At 44.3% G+C, this 27,810-nt stretch overlaps 1 pseudogene; it reads right to left on the minus strand.

Moving 5' to 3' along the window:
• Positions 1-27,557, minus strand: LOC109887669 (uncharacterized; annotated as a pseudogene).
• Between the last annotated feature and the right edge of the window lie 253 nt (positions 27,558-27,810).

The following is a 27,810-nucleotide window of genomic DNA, read 5'->3' on the forward strand; positions in this document are numbered from 1 at the left end:
TCACCCACTCTGTGACTCAACTTTCTTCTGCATACTGCAGCGCTCTTCAGCACACATACACGTCTCCGAGACAGTCTGCTCGGGGTACCATCCTCCCTCTGTAGGTGGTATAACTTCACACAGTCCTTCTGATTGTAGTACTCATATACAGAGACGGCAGCTGGCTTTAGAACTGTGGATCTCAAAATATATTTTGTCTGCTAGCTTATGGGATACCTTAATCCAGATATAGGATGAAAGTGGCACACCCTGATCTGTTTCACCTGTCCTTGTCATTGTCTTCACCCCCAACAGGTGTCGCTTATTTCCCCTGGTGTATTTATCCCTGTGTTTCCTGTCTCTCTGTGCCAGTTCGTTTGTCAAGTCAACCAGTGTGTTTTTCCCGTGCTCCTGCTTTTTCTTATCTCTTTTGCTAGTCCTCCCGGTTTTGACCCTTGCCTGCCCTGACTCTGAACCCGCCTGCCTGACCATACTGCCTGCCCTGACTCTGAACCCGCCTGCCTGACCATACTGCCTGCCCTGACTCTGAACCCGCCTGCCTGACCATACTGCCTACCCTGACTCTGAACCCGCCTGCCTGACCATACTGCCTGCCCTGACTCTGAACCCGCCTGCCTGACCATACTGCCTGCCTAACCACCAGCCTGCCTGCCACTCTGTACCTACTGGACTCTGACCTTGTTATGATCTTTTTGCCTGTCCATGACCATTCTCTTGCCTGCCCCTTGGATGCTAATAAATATCAGAGACTCTGCCTCCTGTGTCTGCCTGTAGGTCCATCTGCCTCCTGTGTCTGCCTGTAGGTCTCGCCCTGTGCCCTTATAGAGAGAGCCTCTTTCAGACAGAACTTTATCCCTCTCAAATGTATCTACGTAGTGCATCCTCCCCTCTGGAAACTTTTTCAGATAGTCTGCATCTACGATGAAGCCTGTCAGCAAGCCGATGTCCAGGACAGAAAATGTTGCGTCTCTCTCCAAGTTATGATGAACCATCTGAATAGTGAGCATGAACAACTCATTGGCATCCTCGTTGGCTTGTTTTGTCCATCTTAGTGAGGGTGAGAGAGAGGACACTGCACTTTTCCTCTGGCTGGGCATTGTACAGCTTCACCACCGACACAGTCGCCTCAATATTTCCTGAGGCTTTTACTGTCAGGTTCTTGTCTATGGCGTTGACCTTGTCATTATGACTGAGGATCTGGTTCTTGTTGTTAATGGCCCACTTGGCAACTGATGCTCTGTCGGCCACTTCTATGTGGATGTTCAGGTCAATGTCCTTTCGTTCCTTCACGTTGCTCCAATACTCAGCCACAGCCTGGAACACCATGATGGTGGACTGTGTGGATCCGTATCCCCCTCCCACCTTGTTCTGCGTGTTGAGCCACTTGACAATGTGGCCGGCCTCTTCGATAGCCTTCACCTTGACCAAGGCCAGCAGGGTGTACAATGTGGCCTCCAGCGTGTACTGATTACCATCAGGTACTGGCCAGTGGTCCAGCTGTGGAGATGCAAACTTCAGTAGGGTCTCCTTGTTGAGTTTTCCTGCATTGGCCAGAGCATAGGAGGTCATAGCTACAGCATAGGGGTTATTTAGGGTGGCCAGATGCCTCTCCAGGTTACTGCCTTAATCATACTGACTGGAAGGCTGTTGACAGACTGCTCACACAGTGAGCTTGCCTCTTGCATGGCGATGAGAACGAAGGCTGTCATTGAGGTGTCAATGTCCGACCCCCTCATGTTACCTGTTATCTCTGCATGAATGACGGGAGCAAACTCACTGAAGATGCCATCAGGCTGTTGTGTGTGCAGGATCAGCCACTTGACTGTACTACAGAGCACTTTCTCCAGAACACTGATCAGAGTACTGGACATGGTAAACACCTTCGCTACATACACTGTCAGCCAGGTGCTGCTCTTTATGCTGACCCAGGCAGTGTAGGGGCCATTATATTTACGGTATGGCAGCTCTATGTTGATGTACTTGATGGTTGTGCTTAGTTTGTCCAAGCAAATTTCCTCCCACTTTTTGGTGTTGTACAGGTAGTGTGTAGCAATGACAGGCAGGGTCATGTATATCATGATCTCTTCCCCACTCCCGACTGGCTGAACTATCAGATTGCCCAGTTAGTCTCCACTGATGGCCTGCTCCACCAGCACCTGGTTCCTAGGCACTCCACTGGGTATGTGTGCCGTCTGCTCCCCACCATGTTTAGCAGGGTTCAGGAGTATGATGGTTTCCTTCTTGACTAGCACCCCCTCAGCCACAATGTGCAGGTCCCTCTTAACCCCATTGTCATTGTTGTAGGAGTGTTTCACAGAAGCCTTGACCTCGATGGAGTGTAGGCCTAGCTTAACAGGGATAATGGCACGGGACGACCCGGCTGTACATGTTCACTTCCCTGACTGTATCCTTCCACATAAAGCTCTCAGGGAACACACTTCTAGACCAAAAGTCTTCAGAACACACACTGCGTGGGAGCAGTGGTGCGTTGTGTTTGAAGTTGTCCTTCTTGGAGGCCATCTAGTTACTGGCCATAGTAGTGATGACGTCACTGATGGTCACTGCTCATCTCTGCCTGTCACTATCAGTACAGCTGGGGTCTGTTCTGATCCTAGTCCCTTTAGGAGTATCCGTCTCAAATACCAGACCAGCATCCCAGAACAGCCCCATACTGTCTGCTCCTTCTCCAGCTGTACAGCCTGTATCATGCTTTTCTATTGCGTTCCAGCTCTTGGTCTGGGTAATACAGTGTTTGTTGTTGAGTATGCAGACTCCCTTGTCTACAGCCACCAGTTGCACTCTAGATCCCGGGTCTCCAGTGATGGTCAGACTGAAAGCCCTACAGGGCATACAGGATGCATTGGGCCTGGTCGACGTCACTTTCAGTGAGTCCATGCATGAGACCTTTATGTCAACCCAGACAGAATCTGCCACCAGGTCAGCTGTTCCGACATGGTTGTATGCTACAATACGTAACGACGGAAGCATCTCCTTGGAAATGGGAACCGACAGTGTCACCGGTGCGCTGCTCTGTCTCTTGAATCTTCCCGCGTTCACCAGCTGACCTCTGCTCAGGAACATGTATGTAAGGTCATGGCTCTGTATGGGGAGGCATCCAAGGTTCAGGTTGATCTTAATGGTGTCTCTTATCTTCGGATCATTTGAGTCAACCCCGACATGGAAGAAATTCTTGGTGGAAGTCCTGTAGGGGAGAGCCTTCATGCTGGCCTCAGCCTGTCTGGTGGGGAGGATAGCTGGGTCCTTGGTCTTCACAAAGATCTCCACTCCATTGGCTGTAGAGTTTCAGGATTTGTAATGTCAACCAAGTCAAAGGGCATGCCAGGTTTGAAGTATCCGGTTGTTCTCTTGAAGAGGATGGTGTGTGGCGAAGAGACGATCGGGATACCTCTCTTCTCTGCCTCCACCATCTCACCCCCTCTCTCTGTTAACACACTGACTGACACGTAGTGGGCTGACTGACCAGTTGATGGATGTCTATGAAAGTCTGTGTGATGTATTCAAACACAGAACACAGAACACAGAACACAGAAAAACATAGTTTTTGACAGCACTGGGTGTTTAAATGAATCAAATGGACAGTAAATTATTAATTAGGTAATGGACTTTGATGTACTATTAAAGCCTAAGCTAACTAATGCCTTCAGTTTCAGCTGAAGTCGGAAGTTTACATACACTTAGGTTGGAGTCATTAAAACTCATTTTTCAACCACTCTACAAATTTCTTGTAAACAAACTATAGTTTTGGCAAGTTGGTTAGGACATCTACTTTGTGCATGACACAAGTCATTTTTCCAACAATTGTTTACAGACAGATTATCTCACTTAAAACTTACTGTATCACAATTCCAGTGGGTCAGAAGTTTACATACACTAAGTTGACTGTGCCTTTAAACAGCTTTGAAAATTCCAGAAAATGATGCTTCTGTTAGGCTAATTGACATCATTTGAGTCAATTAGAGGTGTACCTGTGGATGTATTTCAAGGCCTCACTTCAAACTCAATGCTTCTTTGCTTGACATCATGGGAAAATGAAAAGAAATCAGCCAAGACCTCAGAAAAAAAATGGTAGGCCTTCACAAGTCTGGTTCATCCTTGAGAGCAATTTTCAAATGCCTGAAGGTACCACGTCCATCTGTACAAACAATAGTACGCAAGTATAAACACCATGGGACCACGCAGCTGTCATACAGCTCAGGAAGGGGACGCCTTCTGTCTCCTAGAGATGAACGTACTTTGGTGCGAAAATTGAAAATCAATCCCAGAACAACGCAAAAAACCTTGTGAAGATGCGGGTACAAAAGTATCTACATTCACAGTAAAATGAGTCCTATATCGCAATAACCGGAAAGGCAGCTCAGCAAGGAAGAAGCCACTGCTCTAAAACTGCCATTAAAAAAGCCAGACTACGGTTTACAACTGCACATGGGGACAGAGATTGTACTTTTTGGAGAAATGTCCTCTGGTCTGATGAAACAAAAATAGAACTGTTTGGCCAAAATAACCATCGTTATGTTTGGAGGAAAAAGGGGGAGGCTTGCAAGCCAGAGAACACCATCCAAACCATGAAGCACGGGGGTTGCAGGATCATGTTGTGGGGGTGCTTTGCTGCAGGAGGGACTGGTGCACTTCACAAAATAGATGGCATCATGAGGTAGGACAATTAGGTGGATATATTGAAGCAACATCTTAAGACATCAGTCAGGAAGTTAAAGCTTGCTCGCAAATGGGTCTTCCAAATGGACAATGACCCCAAGCATACTTCCAAAGTTGTGGCAAAATGGCTTAAGGACAGCAAAGTCAAGGTATTGGAGTGGCCATCACAAAGCCCTACTTCAATCCTATAGAGAATTTTCGGGCAGAACTGAAAAAGCGTGTGCGAGCACTGAGGCCTACAAACCTGACTCAGTTACACCAGCTCTGTCCGGAGGAATGTGCCAAAATTCACCCAACTTATTGTGGGAAGCTTGTGGAAGGCTACCTGAGACGTTTGACCCAAGTTAAACTATTTAAAGGCAATGCTACTAAATACTAATTGAGTGCATGTAAACGTCTGACCCACTGGGAATGTGATGAAAGAAATAAAAGCTGAAATAATTGATTCCCTCTACTATTATACGGACATTTCACATTCTCAAAATAAAGTGTTGATCCTAATTGACCAAAAACAGGGAATTCTTACGAGGATTAAATAACCCTAACCCTAACCCTAATTTTGAAAAACGGAGTTTAAATGTAATTTGGATAAGGTGTATGTAAACTTCCGACTGTACACAGTTGGTTTCAAGACAGGTCAGCAGCTCATGATATAGTCACTGTCAAAACAACAGCTAAACCCTAAACGCCATGGAGAACTCTGTGTACTGTATCTCACAATGAGTCTCACAATTGATGGAAATGGATGTAAAATATATCACTAGCCACTTTAAACAATGCTACTTAATATAATGTTTACATACCCTACATTACTCATCTCATATGTATATGTATATACTGTACTCTATATCATCTACTGCATCTTTATGTAATACATGCATCACTAGCCACTTTAAACTATGCCACTTTGTTTACATACCCTACATTACACATCTCGTATGTATATACTGTACTCGATACCATCTACTGCATCTTGCCTATGCCGTTCTGTACCATCACTCATTCATATATCTTTATGTACATATTCTTTATCCCTTTACACCCCCAACAGGTGTCGCTTATTTCCCCTGGTGTATTTATCCCTGTGTTTCCTGTCTCTCTGTGCCAGTTCGTTTGTCAAGTCAACCAGTGTGTTTTTCCCGTGCTCCTGCTTTTTCTTATCTCTTTTGCTAGTCCTCCCGGTTTTGACCCTTGCCTGCCCTGACTCTGAACCCGCCTGCCTGACCATACTGCCTGCCCTGACTCTGAACCCGCCTGCCTGACCATACTGCCTGCCCTGACTCTGAACCCGCCTGCCTGACCATACTGCCTACCCTGACTCTGAACCCGCCTGCCTGACCATACTGCCTGCCCTGACTCTGAACCCGCCTGCCTGACCATACTGCCTGCCTAACCACCAGCCTGCCTGCCACTCTGTACCTACTGGACTCTGACCTTGTTATGATCTTTTTGCCTGTCCATGACCATTCTCTTGCCTGCCCCTTGGATGCTAATAAATATCAGAGACTCTGCCTCCTGTGTCTGCCTGTAGGTCCATCTGCCTCCTGTGTCTGCCTGTAGGTCTCGCCCTGTGCCCTTATAGAGAGAGCCTCTTTCAGACAGAACTTTATCCCTCTCAAATGTATCTACGTAGTGCATCCTCCCCTCTGGAAACTTTTTCAGATAGTCTGCATCTACGATGAAGCCTGTCAGCAAGCCGATGTCCAGGACAGAAAATGTTGCGTCTCTCTCCAAGTTATGATGAACCATCTGAATAGTGAGCATGAACAACTCATTGGCATCCTCGTTGGCTTGTTTTGTCCATCTTAGTGAGGGTGAGAGAGAGGACACTGCACTTTTCCTCTGGCTGGGCATTGTACAGCTTCACCACCGACACAGTCGCCTCAATATTTCCTGAGGCTTTTACTGTCAGGTTCTTGTCTATGGCGTTGACCTTGTCATTATGACTGAGGATCTGGTTCTTGTTGTTAATGGCCCACTTGGCAACTGATGCTCTGTCGGCCACTTCTATGTGGATGTTCAGGTCAATGTCCTTTCGTTCCTTCACGTTGCTCCAATACTCAGCCACAGCCTGGAACACCATGATGGTGGACTGTGTGGATCCGTATCCCCCTCCCACCTTGTTCTGCGTGTTGAGCCACTTGACAATGTGGCCGGCCTCTTCGATAGCCTTCACCTTGACCAAGGCCAGCAGGGTGTACAATGTGGCCTCCAGCGTGTACTGATTACCATCAGGTACTGGCCAGTGGTCCAGCTGTGGAGATGCAAACTTCAGTAGGGTCTCCTTGTTGAGTTTTCCTGCATTGGCCAGAGCATAGGAGGTCATAGCTACAGCATAGGGGTTATTTAGGGTGGCCAGATGCCTCTCCAGGTTACTGCCTTAATCATACTGACTGGAAGGCTGTTGACAGACTGCTCACACAGTGAGCTTGCCTCTTGCATGGCGATGAGAACGAAGGCTGTCATTGAGGTGTCAATGTCCGACCCCCTCATGTTACCTGTTATCTCTGCATGAATGACGGGAGCAAACTCACTGAAGATGCCATCAGGCTGTTGTGTGTGCAGGATCAGCCACTTGACTGTACTACAGAGCACTTTCTCCAGAACACTGATCAGAGTACTGGACATGGTAAACACCTTCGCTACATACACTGTCAGCCAGGTGCTGCTCTTTATGCTGACCCAGGCAGTGTAGGGGCCATTATATTTACGGTATGGCAGCTCTATGTTGATGTACTTGATGGTTGTGCTTAGTTTGTCCAAGCAAATTTCCTCCCACTTTTTGGTGTTGTACAGGTAGTGTGTAGCAATGACAGGCAGGGTCATGTATATCATGATCTCTTCCCCACTCCCGACTGGCTGAACTATCAGATTGCCCAGTTAGTCTCCACTGATGGCCTGCTCCACCAGCACCTGGTTCCTAGGCACTCCACTGGGTATGTGTGCCGTCTGCTCCCCACCATGTTTAGCAGGGTTCAGGAGTATGATGGTTTCCTTCTTGACTAGCACCCCCTCAGCCACAATGTGCAGGTCCCTCTTAACCCCATTGTCATTGTTGTAGGAGTGTTTCACAGAAGCCTTGACCTCGATGGAGTGTAGGCCTAGCTTAACAGGGATAATGGCACGGGACGACCCGGCTGTACATGTTCACTTCCCTGACTGTATCCTTCCACATAAAGCTCTCAGGGAACACACTTCTAGACCAAAAGTCTTCAGAACACACACTGCGTGGGAGCAGTGGTGCGTTGTGTTTGAAGTTGTCCTTCTTGGAGGCCATCTAGTTACTGGCCATAGTAGTGATGACGTCACTGATGGTCACTGCTCATCTCTGCCTGTCACTATCAGTACAGCTGGGGTCTGTTCTGATCCTAGTCCCTTTAGGAGTATCCGTCTCAAATACCAGACCAGCATCCCAGAACAGCCCCATACTGTCTGCTCCTTCTCCAGCTGTACAGCCTGTATCATGCTTTTCTATTGCGTTCCAGCTCTTGGTCTGGGTAATACAGTGTTTGTTGTTGAGTATGCAGACTCCCTTGTCTACAGCCACCAGTTGCACTCTAGATCCCGGGTCTCCAGTGATGGTCAGACTGAAAGCCCTACAGGGCATACAGGATGCATTGGGCCTGGTCGACGTCACTTTCAGTGAGTCCATGCATGAGACCTTTATGTCAACCCAGACAGAATCTGCCACCAGGTCAGCTGTTCCGACATGGTTGTATGCTACAATACGTAACGACGGAAGCATCTCCTTGGAAATGGGAACCGACAGTGTCACCGGTGCGCTGCTCTGTCTCTTGAATCTTCCCGCGTTCACCAGCTGACCTCTGCTCAGGAACATGTATGTAAGGTCATGGCTCTGTATGGGGAGGCATCCAAGGTTCAGGTTGATCTTAATGGTGTCTCTTATCTTCGGATCATTTGAGTCAACCCCGACATGGAAGAAATTCTTGGTGGAAGTCCTGTAGGGGAGAGCCTTCATGCTGGCCTCAGCCTGTCTGGTGGGGAGGATAGCTGGGTCCTTGGTCTTCACAAAGATCTCCACTCCATTGGCTGTAGAGTTTCAGGATTTGTAATGTCAACCAAGTCAAAGGGCATGCCAGGTTTGAAGTATCCGGTTGTTCTCTTGAAGAGGATGGTGTGTGGCGAAGAGACGATCGGGATACCTCTCTTCTCTGCCTCCACCATCTCACCCCCTCTCTCTGTTAACACACTGACTGACACGTAGTGGGCTGACTGACCAGTTGATGGATGTCTATGAAAGTCTGTGTGATGTATTCAAACACAGAACACAGAACACAGAACACAGAAAAACATAGTTTTTGACAGCACTGGGTGTTTAAATGAATCAAATGGACAGTAAATTATTAATTAGGTAATGGACTTTGATGTACTATTAAAGCCTAAGCTAACTAATGCCTTCAGTTTCAGCTGAAGTCGGAAGTTTACATACACTTAGGTTGGAGTCATTAAAACTCATTTTTCAACCACTCTACAAATTTCTTGTAAACAAACTATAGTTTTGGCAAGTTGGTTAGGACATCTACTTTGTGCATGACACAAGTCATTTTTCCAACAATTGTTTACAGACAGATTATCTCACTTAAAACTTACTGTATCACAATTCCAGTGGGTCAGAAGTTTACATACACTAAGTTGACTGTGCCTTTAAACAGCTTTGAAAATTCCAGAAAATGATGCTTCTGTTAGGCTAATTGACATCATTTGAGTCAATTAGAGGTGTACCTGTGGATGTATTTCAAGGCCTCACTTCAAACTCAATGCTTCTTTGCTTGACATCATGGGAAAATGAAAAGAAATCAGCCAAGACCTCAGAAAAAAAATGGTAGGCCTTCACAAGTCTGGTTCATCCTTGAGAGCAATTTTCAAATGCCTGAAGGTACCACGTCCATCTGTACAAACAATAGTACGCAAGTATAAACACCATGGGACCACGCAGCTGTCATACAGCTCAGGAAGGGGACGCCTTCTGTCTCCTAGAGATGAACGTACTTTGGTGCGAAAATTGAAAATCAATCCCAGAACAACGCAAAAAACCTTGTGAAGATGCGGGTACAAAAGTATCTACATTCACAGTAAAATGAGTCCTATATCGCAATAACCGGAAAGGCAGCTCAGCAAGGAAGAAGCCACTGCTCTAAAACTGCCATTAAAAAAGCCAGACTACGGTTTACAACTGCACATGGGGACAGAGATTGTACTTTTTGGAGAAATGTCCTCTGGTCTGATGAAACAAAAATAGAACTGTTTGGCCAAAATAACCATCGTTATGTTTGGAGGAAAAAGGGGGAGGCTTGCAAGCCAGAGAACACCATCCAAACCATGAAGCACGGGGGTTGCAGGATCATGTTGTGGGGGTGCTTTGCTGCAGGAGGGACTGGTGCACTTCACAAAATAGATGGCATCATGAGGTAGGACAATTAGGTGGATATATTGAAGCAACATCTTAAGACATCAGTCAGGAAGTTAAAGCTTGCTCGCAAATGGGTCTTCCAAATGGACAATGACCCCAAGCATACTTCCAAAGTTGTGGCAAAATGGCTTAAGGACAGCAAAGTCAAGGTATTGGAGTGGCCATCACAAAGCCCTACTTCAATCCTATAGAGAATTTTCGGGCAGAACTGAAAAAGCGTGTGCGAGCACTGAGGCCTACAAACCTGACTCAGTTACACCAGCTCTGTCCGGAGGAATGTGCCAAAATTCACCCAACTTATTGTGGGAAGCTTGTGGAAGGCTACCTGAGACGTTTGACCCAAGTTAAACTATTTAAAGGCAATGCTACTAAATACTAATTGAGTGCATGTAAACGTCTGACCCACTGGGAATGTGATGAAAGAAATAAAAGCTGAAATAATTGATTCCCTCTACTATTATACGGACATTTCACATTCTCAAAATAAAGTGTTGATCCTAATTGACCAAAAACAGGGAATTCTTACGAGGATTAAATAACCCTAACCCTAACCCTAATTTTGAAAAACGGAGTTTAAATGTAATTTGGATAAGGTGTATGTAAACTTCCGACTGTACACAGTTGGTTTCAAGACAGGTCAGCAGCTCATGATATAGTCACTGTCAAAACAACAGCTAAACCCTAAACGCCATGGAGAACTCTGTGTACTGTATCTCACAATGAGTCTCACAATTGATGGAAATGGATGTAAAATATATCACTAGCCACTTTAAACAATGCTACTTAATATAATGTTTACATACCCTACATTACTCATCTCATATGTATATGTATATACTGTACTCTATATCATCTACTGCATCTTTATGTAATACATGCATCACTAGCCACTTTAAACTATGCCACTTTGTTTACATACCCTACATTACACATCTCGTATGTATATACTGTACTCGATACCATCTACTGCATCTTGCCTATGCCGTTCTGTACCATCACTCATTCATATATCTTTATGTACATATTCTTTATCCCTTTACACTTGGTAGTAGTTTTGGAATTGTTAGGTTAGATTACACGTTGGTTATTACTGCATTGTCGGAACTAGAAGCACAAGCATTTCGCTACTCTCACATTAACATCTGCTAACCATGTGTATGTGACAAATAAATTGGATTTGATTTGAGTCCATGTGTGTCAACACAACATCAACACATCATTAGAATAAAGAACTCATTGTATCTCACTTTATGACTAATAAGCTGACACATACAATGGGAGTGTCGTGGAAATTCTAACCAATAGGAAGAGAGATTCTGTAGATTCTTCAAATGACAACTTTATTATAAGATTTGCAAAAATGGAGCGGTTGACAATCACTCAATGGTCTAGAGTTAAGAGCCCAACGAACAGAGTTGGTCTCAGCTTTTAAAGGAAAGTACAACCTCTTTGTTTACGTGGCAGTTAGCAGATCTGTGGAAACGGGTGGGGAACATAGTGTGTAAAAGGTGATTAGCTTGTCTGTGCAGATTAAGATAGCTGACGTTGCCACTATTCTCTGTTCCTTCGCAAGTTTCCACACAGCTGAGTTCCTGCAGATTGTGAAAACAAACTATTGGCATTCATAATGCCAGCAGATGACCTCTCAGGTAGGGAGGTCAGTACGGGACAGGGGTAAGGGTTAGTCAAGTGTCAGACAGCATCACCATGGCAGGTCCTTTCTGCATGATGTCACACCACACTAGTCAGTGCATCACACTCTTACACACACAGTCAGAAGTATATGGATTTATTTCTCAAATAATCGTGTTACCATGGTTTTGCCATGAAAGTGTGCAAGCAGTGTTTGCAATCAACTAACATTAGCTGAAAACCAGCCAAACCATTGTACATATCTACTGAACACCAGCTGTCTGATATTATCTTACTGACTTCCATTTATACTCCATAATGTGCACATTCAAGTGAATGCGTAATATTTGTAAGGCCTACAGATGCATATGTAGCAGGGGTGTGTGCTAGCAGTGTTCAATTGGGGACGTCACCCGCTCTGAGAACTTGAAGTAGTGCTCCTGCAAGGGCCGTGGATTTTGTGGAGCAACAGTTTACAAAATGTGTGGGTGACAGTTGACAATGTGTTCAGAGGGTCCCTGGTTCAAGCCCAGGTTGGGGCAAGGAGAGGAAAATAAGAAAAACTGTTACACGTAGCATAAGATCCATTGCTAAACATCAATAAACACATAACACAGATAGATAATTCCCTCCTGATTCCAGGGATACTTTTTTTTTGGTAGACCTTATATTTGGGTGAGCCTGTTTGATGACAGGCCAAACTGAGCTACTTATTTCTGTCAATGACGAGACGAACTGTAAACACACACTGTGTCATCTTCACCTTTTCCACTCTGGCACTGGCAGGTCTACCGTAATCATTAAACAATCCTGCACAGGAACCATAGGACAGGGATGAGGTAGCTACACCCTTGATCAGAGCTAGTAAGTGCGGACCAGAGCTAGACCAGAGCTAGTGCAGACCAGAACTAGCTCGCTACGAGCTATGCCCTGGACCAGAGCTGAACCAGAGCTTGTGCAGATCAGAGCTAGCAAGCTACTAGCTACGCCCTGGACAAGAGCAAGACAAGAGTTTACTAGCTATGCCCTGGACCAGAGTTGGACCAGAGCTAGATCACAGCTAGGCCAGAGTGAGCTAGCTAATAGCTACGCCCTGGACAAGAGCAAGACCAGTGCTAAAGTCCAGGGCGAAGCTAGTAGCTAGCTCTGGTCTGCACTAGCTCTGGTCTAGCTCTCATCTCTGGTCCAGGACATAACTAGTAGCTAGCTAGTAGAAGTCTGACTAGCTCTGGTCTAGCTCTGGTCTGCACTAGCAGTTTTTGGCCGGGGTAAGCCGTCATTGTAAATAAGAATTTGTTCATAACTGACTTGCCCAGTTAAATAAAGGTTAAGGGCAGAATTTTCACATTCGGATGAAAAGCGTGCCCAGAGTAAATTGCCTGCTACTCAGGCCCAGAAGCTAAGATATGCATAGTATTAGTATATGTGGATAGGAAACACTCTTTAGTTTCTAAAGCTGTTTGAATGATGTCTGTGAGTATAACAGAACTCATATGGCAGGCAAAACCTGAGGAAAAATCCAACCAGGACGTGGGAAATCTGAGGTTTGTAGTTTTTCAACTCATTGCCTATCCAATATACAGTGTCTATTGCACTTCCTAAGGCTTCCACTAGATGTCAACAGTCTTTAGAACGTTGTTTCAGGCTTCTACTGTGAAGGGGGAGCAAATAAGAGCTGTTTCAATCAGGTGTCTGGCAGAAGGCCATGAGCTGGTCACGCGCGTGGCTGTGAGAGCGACCTGCGTTCCATTGCATTTCTAAAGACAAAGCAATTGTCCGGTTGAAACATTATTGAAGATTTATGATAAAAACATCCTAAAGATTGATTCTATACATCGTTTGACATGTTTCTACGAACTGTAATATAACTTTTTGGACTTGTCGTCTGAACTTTCGCCTGGACTTGCCCGCACCTCATGATTTGTGAACTAAACGCACAAACAAAAGGAGGTATTTGGACATATATTATGGACTTTATCGAACAAAACAAACATTTATTGTGGAACTGGGATTCCTGTGAGTGCATTCTGATGAAGATCATCAAAGGTAAGTGTTATTTTGTTATTGACCAAATACTCATTTTCCACCATAATTTGCAAATAAATTCATTAAAATCCTACAATGTGATTTTCTGGATTTTTTTCCCTCATTTTGTCTGTCATAGTTGAAGTGTACCTATGATGAAAATTATAGGCCTCTCTCATCTTTTTAAGTGGGAGAACTTGCACAATTGGTGGCTGACTAAATACTTTTTTGCCCCACTGTATATCTCTCCGGATATACAGTCCCCTTCCATACAGCCAGCATCCCAGTACATCGACAGAAATAAAGAACTCTCCACGGGCAGAAGAAAGGCAGAGGTTTATGTTTCATGATTAACTACTCATGGTATGATTGTGATAAAGTCCTTTTGTTCACCTGCCCTAGAGTACCTCACAATCAAATGCCGACCGTATTACCTCACAAGATAATTCTCTTCGGTTATAGTCACAGCCGTGTATATTCCCCCTCAAGCTGATACCAAGACGGCCCTCAAAGAACTTCACTAGACTTTATGCAAACTCGAAACCACATATCCTGAGACCACATTTATTGCAGCTGGGGATTTTAACATTGCAAATTTGAGGAAAATTCAACTGAAGTTCTATCAGCACATACAGTACTCGCACTGCTAAAACATTCGACCACTGCTACTCCAACTTCTGGGATGCCTATAAGGTCCTCCCCCACCCTCCATTCGGCAAAACAGATCATGACTCCATTCTGCTCCTCCCTTCCTATAGACAGGAACTCAAACATGAAGTATCCGTGCTAAAATCTATTCAACGCTGGTCTGATCTATCAGAATCCATGCTTCAAGATTGTTTTGATCACGCTGACTGGGAAATGTTCCAGGTTGCCTTTGAGAATAACATTGACGTATACAGTCATGGCCAAATGTTTTGAGAATGACACAAATATACATTTTCACAAAGTTTGCTGCTTCAGTGTCTTTAGATATTTTTGTCAGATGTTATGGAATACTGAAGTATAATTACAAGTATTTCATAAGTGTCAAGGGCTTTTATTGACAATTACATGAAGTTGATGCAAAGAGTCAATATTTGCAGTGTTGACCCTTCTTTTTCAAGACCTCTGCAATCCGCCCTGGCATGCTGTCAATTAACTTCTGGGCCACATCCTGATTGATGGCAGCCCATTATTGCATAATCAATGCTTGGAGTTTGTCAGAATTTGTGGGTTTTTGTTTGTCCACCCGCCTCTTGAGGATTGACCACAAGTTCTCAATGGGATTAAGGTCTGGGGAGTTTCCTGGCCATGGACACAAAATATCAATGTTTTGTTCCCCGAGCAACTTATTTATCACTTTTGCTTTATGGCAAGGTGCATTGTGCGTCACCAAACTGTTCATGGATGGTTGGGAGAAGTTGCTCTCGGAGGATGTGTTGGTACCGTTCTTTATTCATGGCTGTGTTCTTAGGCAGAATTGTGAGTGAGCCCACTCCCTTGGCTGAGAAGCAACCCCACACATGAATGGTCTCAGGATGCTTTACTGTTGGCATGACACAGGACTGATGGTAGCGCTCACCTTGTCTTCTCCGGATGCCACAAACAATCGGAAAGGGGATTCATCAAAGAAAATGACTTAACCCCAGTCCTCAGTCCTTTTGCAGAATATCAGTCTGTCCCTGATGTTTTTCCTGTGAAGTGGCTTCTTTGTTGCCCTTCTTGACACCAGGCCATCCTCCAAAAGTCTTTGCCTCACTGTGCGTGCAGATTCACTCACACCTGCCTGCTGCCATTCCTGAGCAAGCTCTGTACTTGTGGTGCCCCGATCCCGCAGCTGAATCAACTTTAGGAGACGGTCCTGGTGCTTGCTGGACTTTCTTGGGCGCCCTTAATTAAGCCTTCTTCACAACAATTGAACCACTCTCCTTGAAGTTCTTGGTGATCTGATAAATGGTTGATTTAGGTGCAAACTTACTGGCAGCAATATCCTTGCCTGTGAAGCCCTTTTATGTGCAAAGCAATGATGGCGGCACGTGTTTCCTTGCAGGTAACCGTGGTTGACAGAGGAAGACAAATGATTCCAAGCACTACCCTCCTTTTGAAGCTTCCAGTCTGTTATTCGAACTCAATCAGCATGACAGAGGGATCTCCAGCCTGGTCCTCGTCAACACTCACACCTGTGTTAATGAGAGAATCACTGACATGATGTCAGCTGGTCCTTTTGTGACAGGGCTGAAATGCAGTGGAAATGTTTTTTTTGGATTCAGTTCATTTGCATGGCAAAGAGGGACTTTGCAATTAATTGCAATTCATCTGATCACTCTTTATAACATTCTAGTGTATATGCAAATTGCCATCATACAAACTGAGGCAGCAGACTATGTGAAAATTCATATTTGTGTCATTCTCAAAACTTTTGGCCACGACTGTACATGGACAAGGTGACTGAGTTCATCAGGAATTGTATAGGGGATGTTGTTCCCACTGTGGCTATTAATAAAACCTACCCTAACCAAAACCGTGGACAGATTTCAGTATTAGCGCAAAACTGAAAGTGCGAACCATCGTATTTAACCACGGCAAGGTGACTGGGAATAAGGTTTAATACAAACAGTGCAGTTGTAAGGCAATAAAAGTTGATTTGCTGCAGAAACAAAGTGGAGTCGCAATTCAACGGCTCAAACACGAGACGTTTGTGGCAGGGACTCCGGACAATCATGGATTACAAAGAGAAAAACAGCCACGTTGCCGACACCGACATCTTGGTCCCGGACAAGCTAAACACCTTCTTCACCCACTTTGAAGATAACACAGTGTTACCAAAGCGGCCTTCTCCTAAGGACTGTGGGCTCTCGTTCTCCGTGGCCGACGTGAGAGAGACACTTAAGCGCGTTAACAGTCGCAAGGCTGCCGACCCAGAAAGCATCACTAGCCGCGTCCTCAGAGCATGCACAGACCAGCTGGCTGGAGCGTTTACGGGCATATTCAATCTCTCCCTCTACCAGTCTGCTATTCCCACTTTCCTCAAGATGTCCACCATTGTTCCTGTAACCAAGAAAGCAAAGGTAACTGAACTAAATAACTATCGCCCTGAAGCATTCACTTCTGTTGTCATGAAGTTCTTTGAGGGGCTAGTTAAGGATCATATCACCTCCACCTTACATGACACCCTAGACCCCCTTCAATTTGCATACAGCTCCCAATAGATCCACAGACGATGCAATCACCATCACACTGCACACTGCCCTATTCCATCTGGACAAGAGGAATATCTACGGTGTCTGCGGAAAGTATTCAGACCCCTTGAATTTTCACATTTTGTTACGTTACCGTCTTATTCTAAAATTAATTTAATAGTTTTCCCCCCTCATCAATCTACACACAATATCCCATAATAACAAAGCAAAAACAGGTTTTTAGACATTTTTGGTAATTTATTAAAACAAAAAAACGTAAATATCACATTTACTTAAGTCTTCAGACCCTTGACTCAGTACTTTGTTGAAGCACCTTTAGCAGCAAATACAGCATCAAGTCTTCTTGGGTATAACGCTACAAGCTTGGCACACTTGTATTTGGGGAGATTCTTCCATTCTTCTATGCAGATCCTCTCAAGGTCCGTCAGATTGGATAGGGAGCAATGCTGCACAGCTATTTTCAGGTCTCTCCACAGATGTTCGATCAGGTTCAAGTTCGGGCTCTGGCTGGGCCACTCTAAGACATTCAGAGATTTGTCCCGAAGCCACTCCTGCGTTGTCTTGGCTGTGTGCTTAGGCTCGTTGTCCTGTTGGAAGGTAAACCTTCGCCCCAGTCTGAGGTCCTGAGCGCTCTGGAAGGTTTTCATCAAGTATCTCTCTGTACTTTGCTTTGCTTATCTTTGCATCAATTCTGACAAGTTTCCCAGTCCCTACCGCTGAAAACATGCCACCACCATGCTTCACCGTAGGGATGGTGCCAAGTTTCCTCCAGACGTGATGCTTGGCATTCAGGCCAAAGAGTTCCATCTTGGTTTCATCAGATCAGAGAACTTGTTTCTCATGGTCTGGGAGTTTTTAGGTGCGTTTTGGCAATCTCCAAGCGGGCTGTCATTTACCTTTTACTGAAGAGTGGCTTCCGTGTGGCCACTCTACCATAAAGGCCTGATTGGTGGATTGCTGCAGAGATGGTTGTCGTTCTGGAAGGTTCTCCCAACTCCACAGAGGAACTCTAGAGCTCTGTCAGAGTGACCATCGAGTTCTTGGTCACCTCCCTGACCAAGGCCCTTCTCCCCCTATTGCTCAGTTTGGCCGGGCAGCCAGCTTTAGGATGAGTATTTTATTGTTATTATTATTATTACTTTTTATTATTTATTACAAAAAAACACAAGGAATGCGTAGCATTAAAGTATTGGAACATGAAGGACAAACAATACAGCATCAAGACACTATCAAACATGTATCTGTCTTTCCGCAACAGAGCCATCCTCATGTGTGAGGGTGCGTGTGCATGATAGTGATATAAAATATATGTCATAGTTTCCTTTTTTTCCCCCTTTTTTCCCTTTTTTTTCCCTTTTTCATGATCAGAATCTTGTGAAACCCGAACCCTCCAAGATCCCCCCCCACTGTTCCCCAATAGCTGTCCCTCAACCATCATTCTCTCTCTCCACAGCAACTCCACTCCCACTTGTCTCCAATTCCACATACCCACCCTCAGCTTCCTAATTCTTTCCAAACTTCTTCCATTTAGGAATGATGGAGGCCATTGTGTTCTTGGGGACCTTCAATGCTGCAGACATTTTTTTCTACCCTTCCCCAGATCTGTGCCTCGACACAATCCTGTCTCAGAGCTCTACGGACAATTCCTTCCACCTCATGGCTTAGTTTTTGCTCTGACATCCACTGTCAACTGTGGGACCTTATATAGACAGGTGTGTGCCTTTCCAAATAATTTCCAATCAATTGAATTTACCACTAGTGGACTCCAATCAAGTTGTAGAAACATCAAGGATGATTAATGGAAACAGGATGCACCTGAGCTCAATTTCGAGTCTCATAGCAAAGGGTCTGAACTACTTATGTAAACAAGGTATTTCATTTTTATTTGTAATCAATTTCAAAAATCTGTTTTCACATGTCATGTTGGAGTATTGTGTGTAGGTTGATGAGGATTTTTTTTTTAAATACATTTCAGAAAAAGGCTGTAATGTCATAAAATGTGGAAAAAGTCAAATGGTCTGAATACTTTCCGAATGCACTGTACTTCAGTCGAAGACTGCCGTCATTGCTATCGATTGTGATAACATCAAAATGAGGGGTGTTGTACAAAGCAAAATAATCAGCGATTGGATCATCTCTAACCAATCAGAGTAGCAAAGCCAATGATGCATTTTCAAACCTTTGCTTTACCCACGTGTATTCAGGCTCTGACCCTGAAGAATGCAGTGATGTCGAAACATTGGTGGTTTACCCAATAAATTACTGGGAGCTTGTATCTAGAGTGTGTGACTCTCTTTATTTATTTTATAGCCTACAGTTTACACACCATTAGTCATTACCTCTACCAACTTTTTGGGGTGTGCGTCAGCTCATGCTTTTTATTAGACTGGCTCTGGCCCAACGCATTGGTTTCTGGGACCAATCAGAACGTTTAGAATGTTTTTCCATTCTAGAGATTGTTGTGGAGGTACTCATGTCCAGACTCATTGAAGAAACTAACGAAGAAACTAACATCTGTGGGCGTGACGTTTGACTGGAGCAAGGAGTTCAGGTAGCCAGGCAAACTGATCAGTGGTAGTCTGGAGGATTGAAAGATGTTTTGGTGTTGGTAGCTTTTACAGTTTTGGCAGTAGAGGTTCCATAATAATAATAATAATAATAATAATATGAACAGTTTCTAAAGTTGTGCTTTGCTTTTTAAGGCAGCCACATCTTTTTTTAAATTCAGATATATCCTCTGTCAAAGGGCACAGGGTTACCTGTCAGGTGGGATGAGAGGTGGAGACAGGACTCAAAGACAGGATGAAGCAGTGCATTTAATTATCTCCTTAAAGCAGAACTGAAGTCGAAAACCAACTCTTCTCATTGAAAACGGCATATGTGACCGATATTAGCAAGTAGGTTAATTTTGGTCATAAAGTCAGAATTCTGTGAGATTTGAGTACAAGGCCTACTTGAGGTTTGGGCTTTGATTTTGACAATACTCACTTGCCTACTAATACGGGATAAACAGCTGCACTCTATCCAATCATACTGCAGAACACACAGACAGTGAGACAGATCTGCCCAGCAGCACAGCAGATCGGACTTTGTTTACTTAAGACAACACATCGCACATTTTATTACTTGAGAAATACTGCACCAAACACCTTTGTTAGATGTAAGATTGTGTGACTAAAACCTTCTTAAATTATCTTAGATTAATTCAGACTATTTTGAGGAAGTGATACTGGCTTCGTTCCTATAAACCCCTTTCTCTGTTTGCAAACATTGCTGCACGAGGGCAAAGACCGCAAGTTGGTGCCAGAACACGGGGGAGTTCTTATAGAAAAAAGCCTCTATTTACATGTTGCATATGAGTGCATTTCACACTACTTTTGGATTATAATTGGATTGTAACGCTCGCATGAATTTCATGCTTAATATAATGTTTGTATCGTCATTGCAAATCAACTGCATTATACTTTAAAAAAACACTTACATTTCAACCAGTAAAATGTCTCTTTGGCTAGCTTTTGCTACAGCCTATATGAGCTTTAGCATTCTAGCTAACAGCTGCATTCAAAATAATTATTTTGCCTACGATCACAATCAAACATAATCTTAGCAACCGTTCAATCAAGAATCCAAACATCCTAGTAAGCATATGAAAACCCCCAAAACGTCAATCTAGGTTATGTTGAAGGGTGCAGATGGCGATGGCTTTCTTCCTGCAGTCAGGAGTCGCTCGCATCTGTGCATGACGTCAGTGTTTCATGTACTGGAATGGGGTTATTGGTGTCTCCTGGGGGACAAACGTCAGTAACTGTCACATTAAACCACACCCCCAAGATTGAAATAAATAAAAAATCTTAATGAGCAACAGAAAAACACGCAGGATTGGTATGTTCAGTCGCTCTTTAATGATGACTGCACAGGTCACAAAGAACCTCAGGTATAACTGAACCTTCCAACACCTCTATTTATTTAGGGCAGACAAACAGGCACTGAAAGGGCACTGAAAATGTGACTTAAAGTCAAAGTCAACTTTAAGTTTTGAGTTTACCATTATCTAATTCCTAAGATAATTTATAGAAAACATATCATTTCTATCTGTAATCAACTCCTAATATGTATCGTGGGAAGAAGACAGAATGAAATGGCCTATGTGGAAACGGTTGCGTAATCTGGAAGATGTTTTTGTCTTCTCTGTGTATCTCTAAGCTGCCCTGGGGTAGGTCTTTTATGACTAACCTGGGAGATTACACCCTTTGAATCACATAACGCTTACCCAGAATGCAGAAGGGCACTGCCCTTGCTCTGCTCCACGGATCCCCCTTTTGAAGTGCTCTAATCCCTGGCAGCGGGTAAAGGGTTAAAGGCGGCGCTGACCTCACTCTCAACTCTCCAAACTATTGTCAGAGAGACGTCAGAGACTCTCATCCACAACATCAGGCCCAGAAAAGCTAAGTATGGCCCGCTGGAAAAATACTGTGAAGCTGATACAACAGAGTTGACTATGAACCAAGAAGAAAATATGGGGAGAAAAATACACACCAACTGCAAGATAGTTTGTAGCTCAGTTGGTAGAGCATGGCACATGCAACGCCAGGGTACTGGGTTCGTTTCCTGGGACCACCAATATGAAAATTGCATGCGTGCATGACTGAAAGTTGCAATAGATAAAAGTGTCTTCTATGGCTTTATTTTAAGGCTATTCAACTTCTGTGCATATGATGTTTGATATGCCTTACATTTCTTATTCTCTTCTGACTGAACAAAAAGGCAACAGAAAATAAATAGGCAACTCACAATACAGTGGGAACAGCCATTTTATAAACATGTAAAACTTGGCATGACATCTATCCAAAAGTGAGGAACGCTTAGGACCAGTATTAGCAGGATGACGGAGGTTGTGGCAGGAGGCAGGAGAAGGCAGGAGAACCTGCTAAAGTGAAGAGCCTGCCACAGAGAGACGGATTCTTTAGCTGATTGCGATTAGTACTAGACCAATAGAAGACATTGTGTCTCTCTCCTCATGGCTTTAAAGCCCAAAAATAGAGAGAGTCTGTTGCCTTGCTGGGAAAACAGCTATGTCAATAACCAGTAATGAGATCTTATTTACCCAGCTGGTGGTGAAATGTTAAGACGCCCAGGGACCTAAAGTCATCCAACTGGGCTCGAGGCCCACAGCTAAAACCACATTCTAACCCTGTGCATATTTGTCTGTGAAATTTTCACACAATTATGTAAACAAGCATGCTGTATTGTTCTTTTGGACTGTGACGCAAAGAGAGAGAGAGAGCGAGAGAGGGGAAAGGGGGGAGATAGAGAGAGGGAGAGAGAGAGGTTGGAGAGAAAGAAATCAAGAAAAAATAAGCTGGGAGACATGCTATTGCCAGCCCTACCCTACTAGTAGGGTAGGGCTGGCAATTGCCGAGGGCCTCATGAAACGATATTATCACAATACTTATGTGCCAATTCGATATGTATATGTATTGGGATTCTCATGATTCTATATGTATTGGGATTCCATACTGTGATTTTATTGCAAATCGATATATATTACTGCTGCAGAGGGACAAGAGAGAGCCCTAAGAAAATTTGTTTTGATCAGTCATGGAAATAAAAGTGCAACAAAAAAAATTGCCTCCCCATTTAAGGAGGAGATGGAGTACAAACTATGAAGGAAAAATACTGGAATTTCAGTGCAGGCATATCAAACTAGTGCAAAAATAATATTGCGATATTGTCAAAACAATAGTGAGTGAGTAGGTAGAGTGAGTAGAATGAGAGAAAAGTGCTTACTTCATTAAGGCAGCAGTGTAAAAATCACAACACATTAAGAATGGAGAATGCAGGTCTCACTGTAGCCTTTTCAAATGATGCCCACCTGACCCAGATTGCGATTTATAATGGACTGTTTTTGGATTCCGTAAACCACAACAGTAATTGTGTGATGGCGGGGATTCAGGGCTGTGTTCCAAACAAAATAACGACAAACTTTGTGTGCTTGTTCTAGTGCCTCAATGGCACAACTAGGAGAGCTCAAAAAAGCCCCTTAGTAGCTAGGTTTCTCAAAATAAATCAAATGTATTTGTCACATACACATGGTTAGCAGGTGTTAATGCAAGTGTAGCGAAATGCTTGTGCTTCTAATTCTGACCATGCAGTAATATCTAGCAAGTAATATAACCTAACAATTTCACAACAACTACGTTATACACAAAGTGTAAAGGAATGAATACAAATATGTACATACAAATATATAAATGAGTGATGGTACAGAACGGCATAGGCAAGATGCAGTAGATGGTACAGTATATACATATGAGATGAGTAATGTAGGGTATGAAAACATTATATGAAGCGGCATTGTTTAAAGTGGCTAGTGTTACATTACATCAAGATGGCAAGATGCAGTAGAAGGTATAGCATACAGAATATACATATGAGGTGAGTAATGTAGGGTATGAGAACATTATATAAAGTGGTTAGTGATAAATTGATTACATCAATTTTTCCATTATTAAAGTCGCTGGAGTTGAGTCAGTATGTTGGCAGCAGCCACTCAATGTTAGCGATGGCTGTTTAACAGTCTGATGGCCTTGAGATAGAAGCTGTTTTTCAGTCTCTCGGTCCCAGCTTTGATGCACCTGTACTGACCTCGCCTTCTGGATGATAGCGGGGTGAACAGGCAGTGGCTCGGGTGGTTGTTGTCCTTCATGATCTTTTTGGCCTTCCTGTGACATCGGGTGGTGTAGGTGTCCTGGAGGGCAGGTAGTTTGCACCCGGTGATGTGTTGTGCAGACCTCACTTTCCTCTGGAAAGCCTTCCGGTTATAGGCGGAGCAGCTGCCGTACCAGGCGGTGCTACAGCCCGACAGGATGCTCTCGATTCTGCATCTGTAAAAGTTTGAGTGTTTTTGGTGACAAGCCAAATTTCTTCAGCCTCCTGAGTTTGAAGAGGCGCTGCTGCGCCTTCTTCACCACGCTGTCTGTGTGGGTGGACCATTTCAGTTTGTCCGTGATGTGTACGCAGAGGAACTTAAAACTCTCCACTCTCTCCACTACTGTCCCGTCAATGTAGATAGGGGGCTGCTCCCTCTGCTGTTTCCTGAAGTCCACGATCATTTCCTTTGGTTTGTTGACATTGAGTGTGAGGTTATTTTCCTGACACCACACTCTGAGGGCCCTCACCTCCTCCCTGTAGGCCGTCTTGTCGTTGTTGATAATCAAGCCTACCACTGTAGTGTCGTCTGCAAACTTGATGATTGAGTTGGAAGCGTGCATGGCCACGCAGTCGTGGGTGAACAGGGAGTACAGGAGAGGGCTGAGAAGGCCCCCTTGTGGGGACCCAGTGTTGAGGATCAGCGGGGTGGAGATGTTGTTACCTACCCTCACCACCTGGGGGCTGCCCGTCAGGAAGTCCAGGACCCAGTTGCACAGGGCGGGGTCGAGACCCAGGGTCTCAAGCTTAATGACGAGTTTGGAGGGTACTATGGTGTTAGATGCTGAGCTGTAATCGATGAACAGCATTCTTACATAGGTATTCCTCTTGTCCAGATGGGTTAGGGCAGTGTGCAGTGTGATGGCGACTGTGTTTTGTCTGTGGACCTATTGGGGCGGTAAGCAAATTGGAGTGAAAGCACTTCATGATGACGGAAGTGAGTGCTACAGGGCGGTAGTCATTTAGCTCAGTTACCTTAGCTTTCTTGGGAACGGGAACAATGTTGGCCCTCTTGAAGCATGTGGTAACAGCAGACTGGGATAAGGATTGATTGAATATGTCTGTAAACACACCAGCCAGCTGGTCTGCGCATGCCCTGAGGACGCGGCTGGGGATGCCGTCTGGGCCTGCAGTCCTGCGAGGGTTAACACGTTTAAATGTTTTACTCACATTGGCTACAGTGAAGGTGAGCCCGCAAAAAAGTAGTTTAGTCTGTCTGGGAGCAAGGCGTCGTGATCGGCGGCGGGGCTGGTATTTCTTTTGTAGTCCGTAATTGACTGTAGACCCTACCACATACCTCTCGTGTCTGAGCCGTTGAATTGCGACTCCACTTTGTCTCTGTACTGACGCTTAGCTTGTTTGTTTGCCTTGATATCCAATTGGCGACAGATTTTCATGTGAAAGTTCTCAAATCTGTATCAAGACAATATGCGCATTTTCCCACCAGAGATGTATTTCCATCATAGTGACTTGTTGTGGATAAAAGACTGTGCATGATGATTGTGCAAAGTAAAAATAACTTTTGTGGATAAATTCCCCATGTACCATATAAAAAATAAAATGGGTTTCCATTGCATTTTAAACTCTACTGATGGTTTTGTCACAACAAATGTTGCGTTATGGACGACTGTGTTATCTCGCTCTCCGTGGCTGATGTGAGTAAGACTGCAGCTGGGCCAGACATTTAGGAGGCCGCGGGGCCTGACAGATTACCAGGACATGTACTCAGAGCATACTGTGACATACTGTGACGGCCCTGAATTTGTCTGAACCGTCTGTGCTTCTCCTTCCAATAGTGCGCTTCCCCTTTAATTCCCAATTAAATAGCCAGCATCAGCTGCGCAAAAGAGGGTTGTGATGGTGGTGAGGAGTGTTCAACTCTTTTGTTGTATTTAAAAGTCAGCTTTGTAGCCTTGTCTCAAGTTTAACCAGGACCGGATCCACTCATTTCTTCCTTTGGACTAACACATCTCAGTTGGTCTCAGCTGTTTCGTTGTGGTCTTCCTCAGCAGGAGATCTGTTGGCGGATTGGATTGCCTGACAGACCACAACTTTTTGGCATACGGTATTTCATTTGTTTGAATGTGATTTATACCGTGCTGATTTGTGGTCAGTTGTAGTTAAAGACTACTGAGATTTGATACTCTTTATGGTTGTGTGGTAGGGTTTAAGCTACACTCCTTTACCGGGCTGGACTCATTTAGGCCCGAGGTACAGAAGTTTTCTTGAGGAACCAATGCTTATGTTTATTTATGTTGGTAATACAACCCACACAAAAGAAGTGTGTTTTTGAAGTTATTGCCAATGTTTGAAAGGTTTATGAAAAGTGTATTTCCATACTGACTTTTAAATTAGTCCTTTGTATTGGTGTAGACTTGATGGACCAGACAGGACTCATTCCCTCAAACAAAAAGGAGAAATCAATATTTTCTCTGGTAGGCACAACCTACCTGGCACCCCTACGAACTATAACCTCAAGTCAAAACTGTTACAATGCGCTGAGCAGCTGGCAAGTCCTGTGTGACTCAGTTAGTAGAGTATGGCACTTTCAACTCCAGGGTTGTGGGTTTGATTCTCATGGGGGACCAGTACGAACAAATATGAAAATGTTTTACTCACTATTGTAAGTCAATTGTACTTTATTTAACTAGGCAAGCCAGTTACGAACAAATTAGTATTTTCCAATGACGGCCTACCCCAGACAACGCTGGGACAATTGTGCACCGCCCTATTGGACTCCCAATTAAAGCCTGGAATTGAACCAGGTTCTGTAGTGACACCTCTAACACTGAAATAGAGTGCCTTAGACTGCTGCGCCACTCAGGAGCCTGCTTGGTCAAGCTGGATAAGTGCATCTGTTAAATGACTAAAATTAATGCATCTTGAAAACCACTCCCTGGCCCAGTCTGTAATACCTACGTGTTTCAAGCAGACCACCATAGTCCCTGTGCCCAAGAACGTGAAGGTAACCCATCTAAATGACTATCGCCCATAGCACTCACATTTGTAGCCATGAAATGCTTTGATAGGCTGGTCATGGCTCACATCAGCCTAGACACACTGGACTCACCCATTCACATACCGCCACAACAGATCCACAGATGACGCGATCTCTATTGCACTCCACACCGCCCTTTCCCTTCTGGACAACAGGAACATCTATGTGAGAATGCTTTTCATTGACTACAGCTCAGTATTCAATACCATAGTGCCCTCCAACATCATTACTAAGTTCAGGACCCTGGGACTGAACACCTTCCACTGCAACTGGATCTTGGACTTCCTGTCGGGCTGCTCCCAAAAAGACCTTCTACCCCCAAGCAATGAGACTGCTGATGAATAGTTATTTAAATAGTTAACCAGATAGACCTTTTTTTAACTAACTTTTTGACTCATCTCATGTGGCTGCTACTGTTTTAGCTATCCTGTTGCCTAGTCACTTTATCCCTAGTTAGTATGCACATACTGTATCTACCTCAATTAACTCGTACCCCTGCACATCGATGCAATACTAGTAGCCAGTGTATTTCGCCGAGTTATTGTTACTTATTGTGTATTTATTACTCATGTTATTACTTTTCTATTATTTCACAAATTCTTGACGGTCTAACTGTTGTCTTCAAAGTGTGCACAGTTCCTAAGTAATTTCCATGCACTTTTAGGACTGTCAAGTCTACTCCCACTCCCCTTCCAGGTGAGTCTGATGAGGCGATGGTGTGAGTAAGGATGGTGACAGGTGTGCGTAATAATGAGCAGCCTGGTGACCTCGAGCGCCGGAGAGGGAGTATACCTGACAGTAACCTCTCCCTGACGTGGGGCTCCAGGCGCAGGATTCTGACCAGAGGGACGGTCCTGGGGGCCAGGCCGGTCGCAGGAACACCAGTTGCGACACCCGGACCCGACATCACCTACACTAACAAAACAACAAAAAAAACACTTCCCGATGCTTCCCTTTGGTCAGGAGTTATTCTGTAACGTGTACGCTGGGAGTCGGGAAGCAAGTTCAGGGAGCGTAGTTAATAAATAAATTAACATAGAACAAAACAAGAAACACGGGTAGCTTACAGACATGAACACTGGAACAGAAACAATAACACCTAGAGAAAGAACCAAAGGGAGTTGTATATGTATGTATATATATATATATATATATATATA

The sequence above is a fragment of the Oncorhynchus kisutch genome, linkage group LG5 (assembly GCF_002021735.2).
Source record: "Oncorhynchus kisutch isolate 150728-3 linkage group LG5, Okis_V2, whole genome shotgun sequence".
Taxonomy (NCBI): domain Eukaryota; kingdom Metazoa; phylum Chordata; class Actinopteri; order Salmoniformes; family Salmonidae; genus Oncorhynchus; species Oncorhynchus kisutch.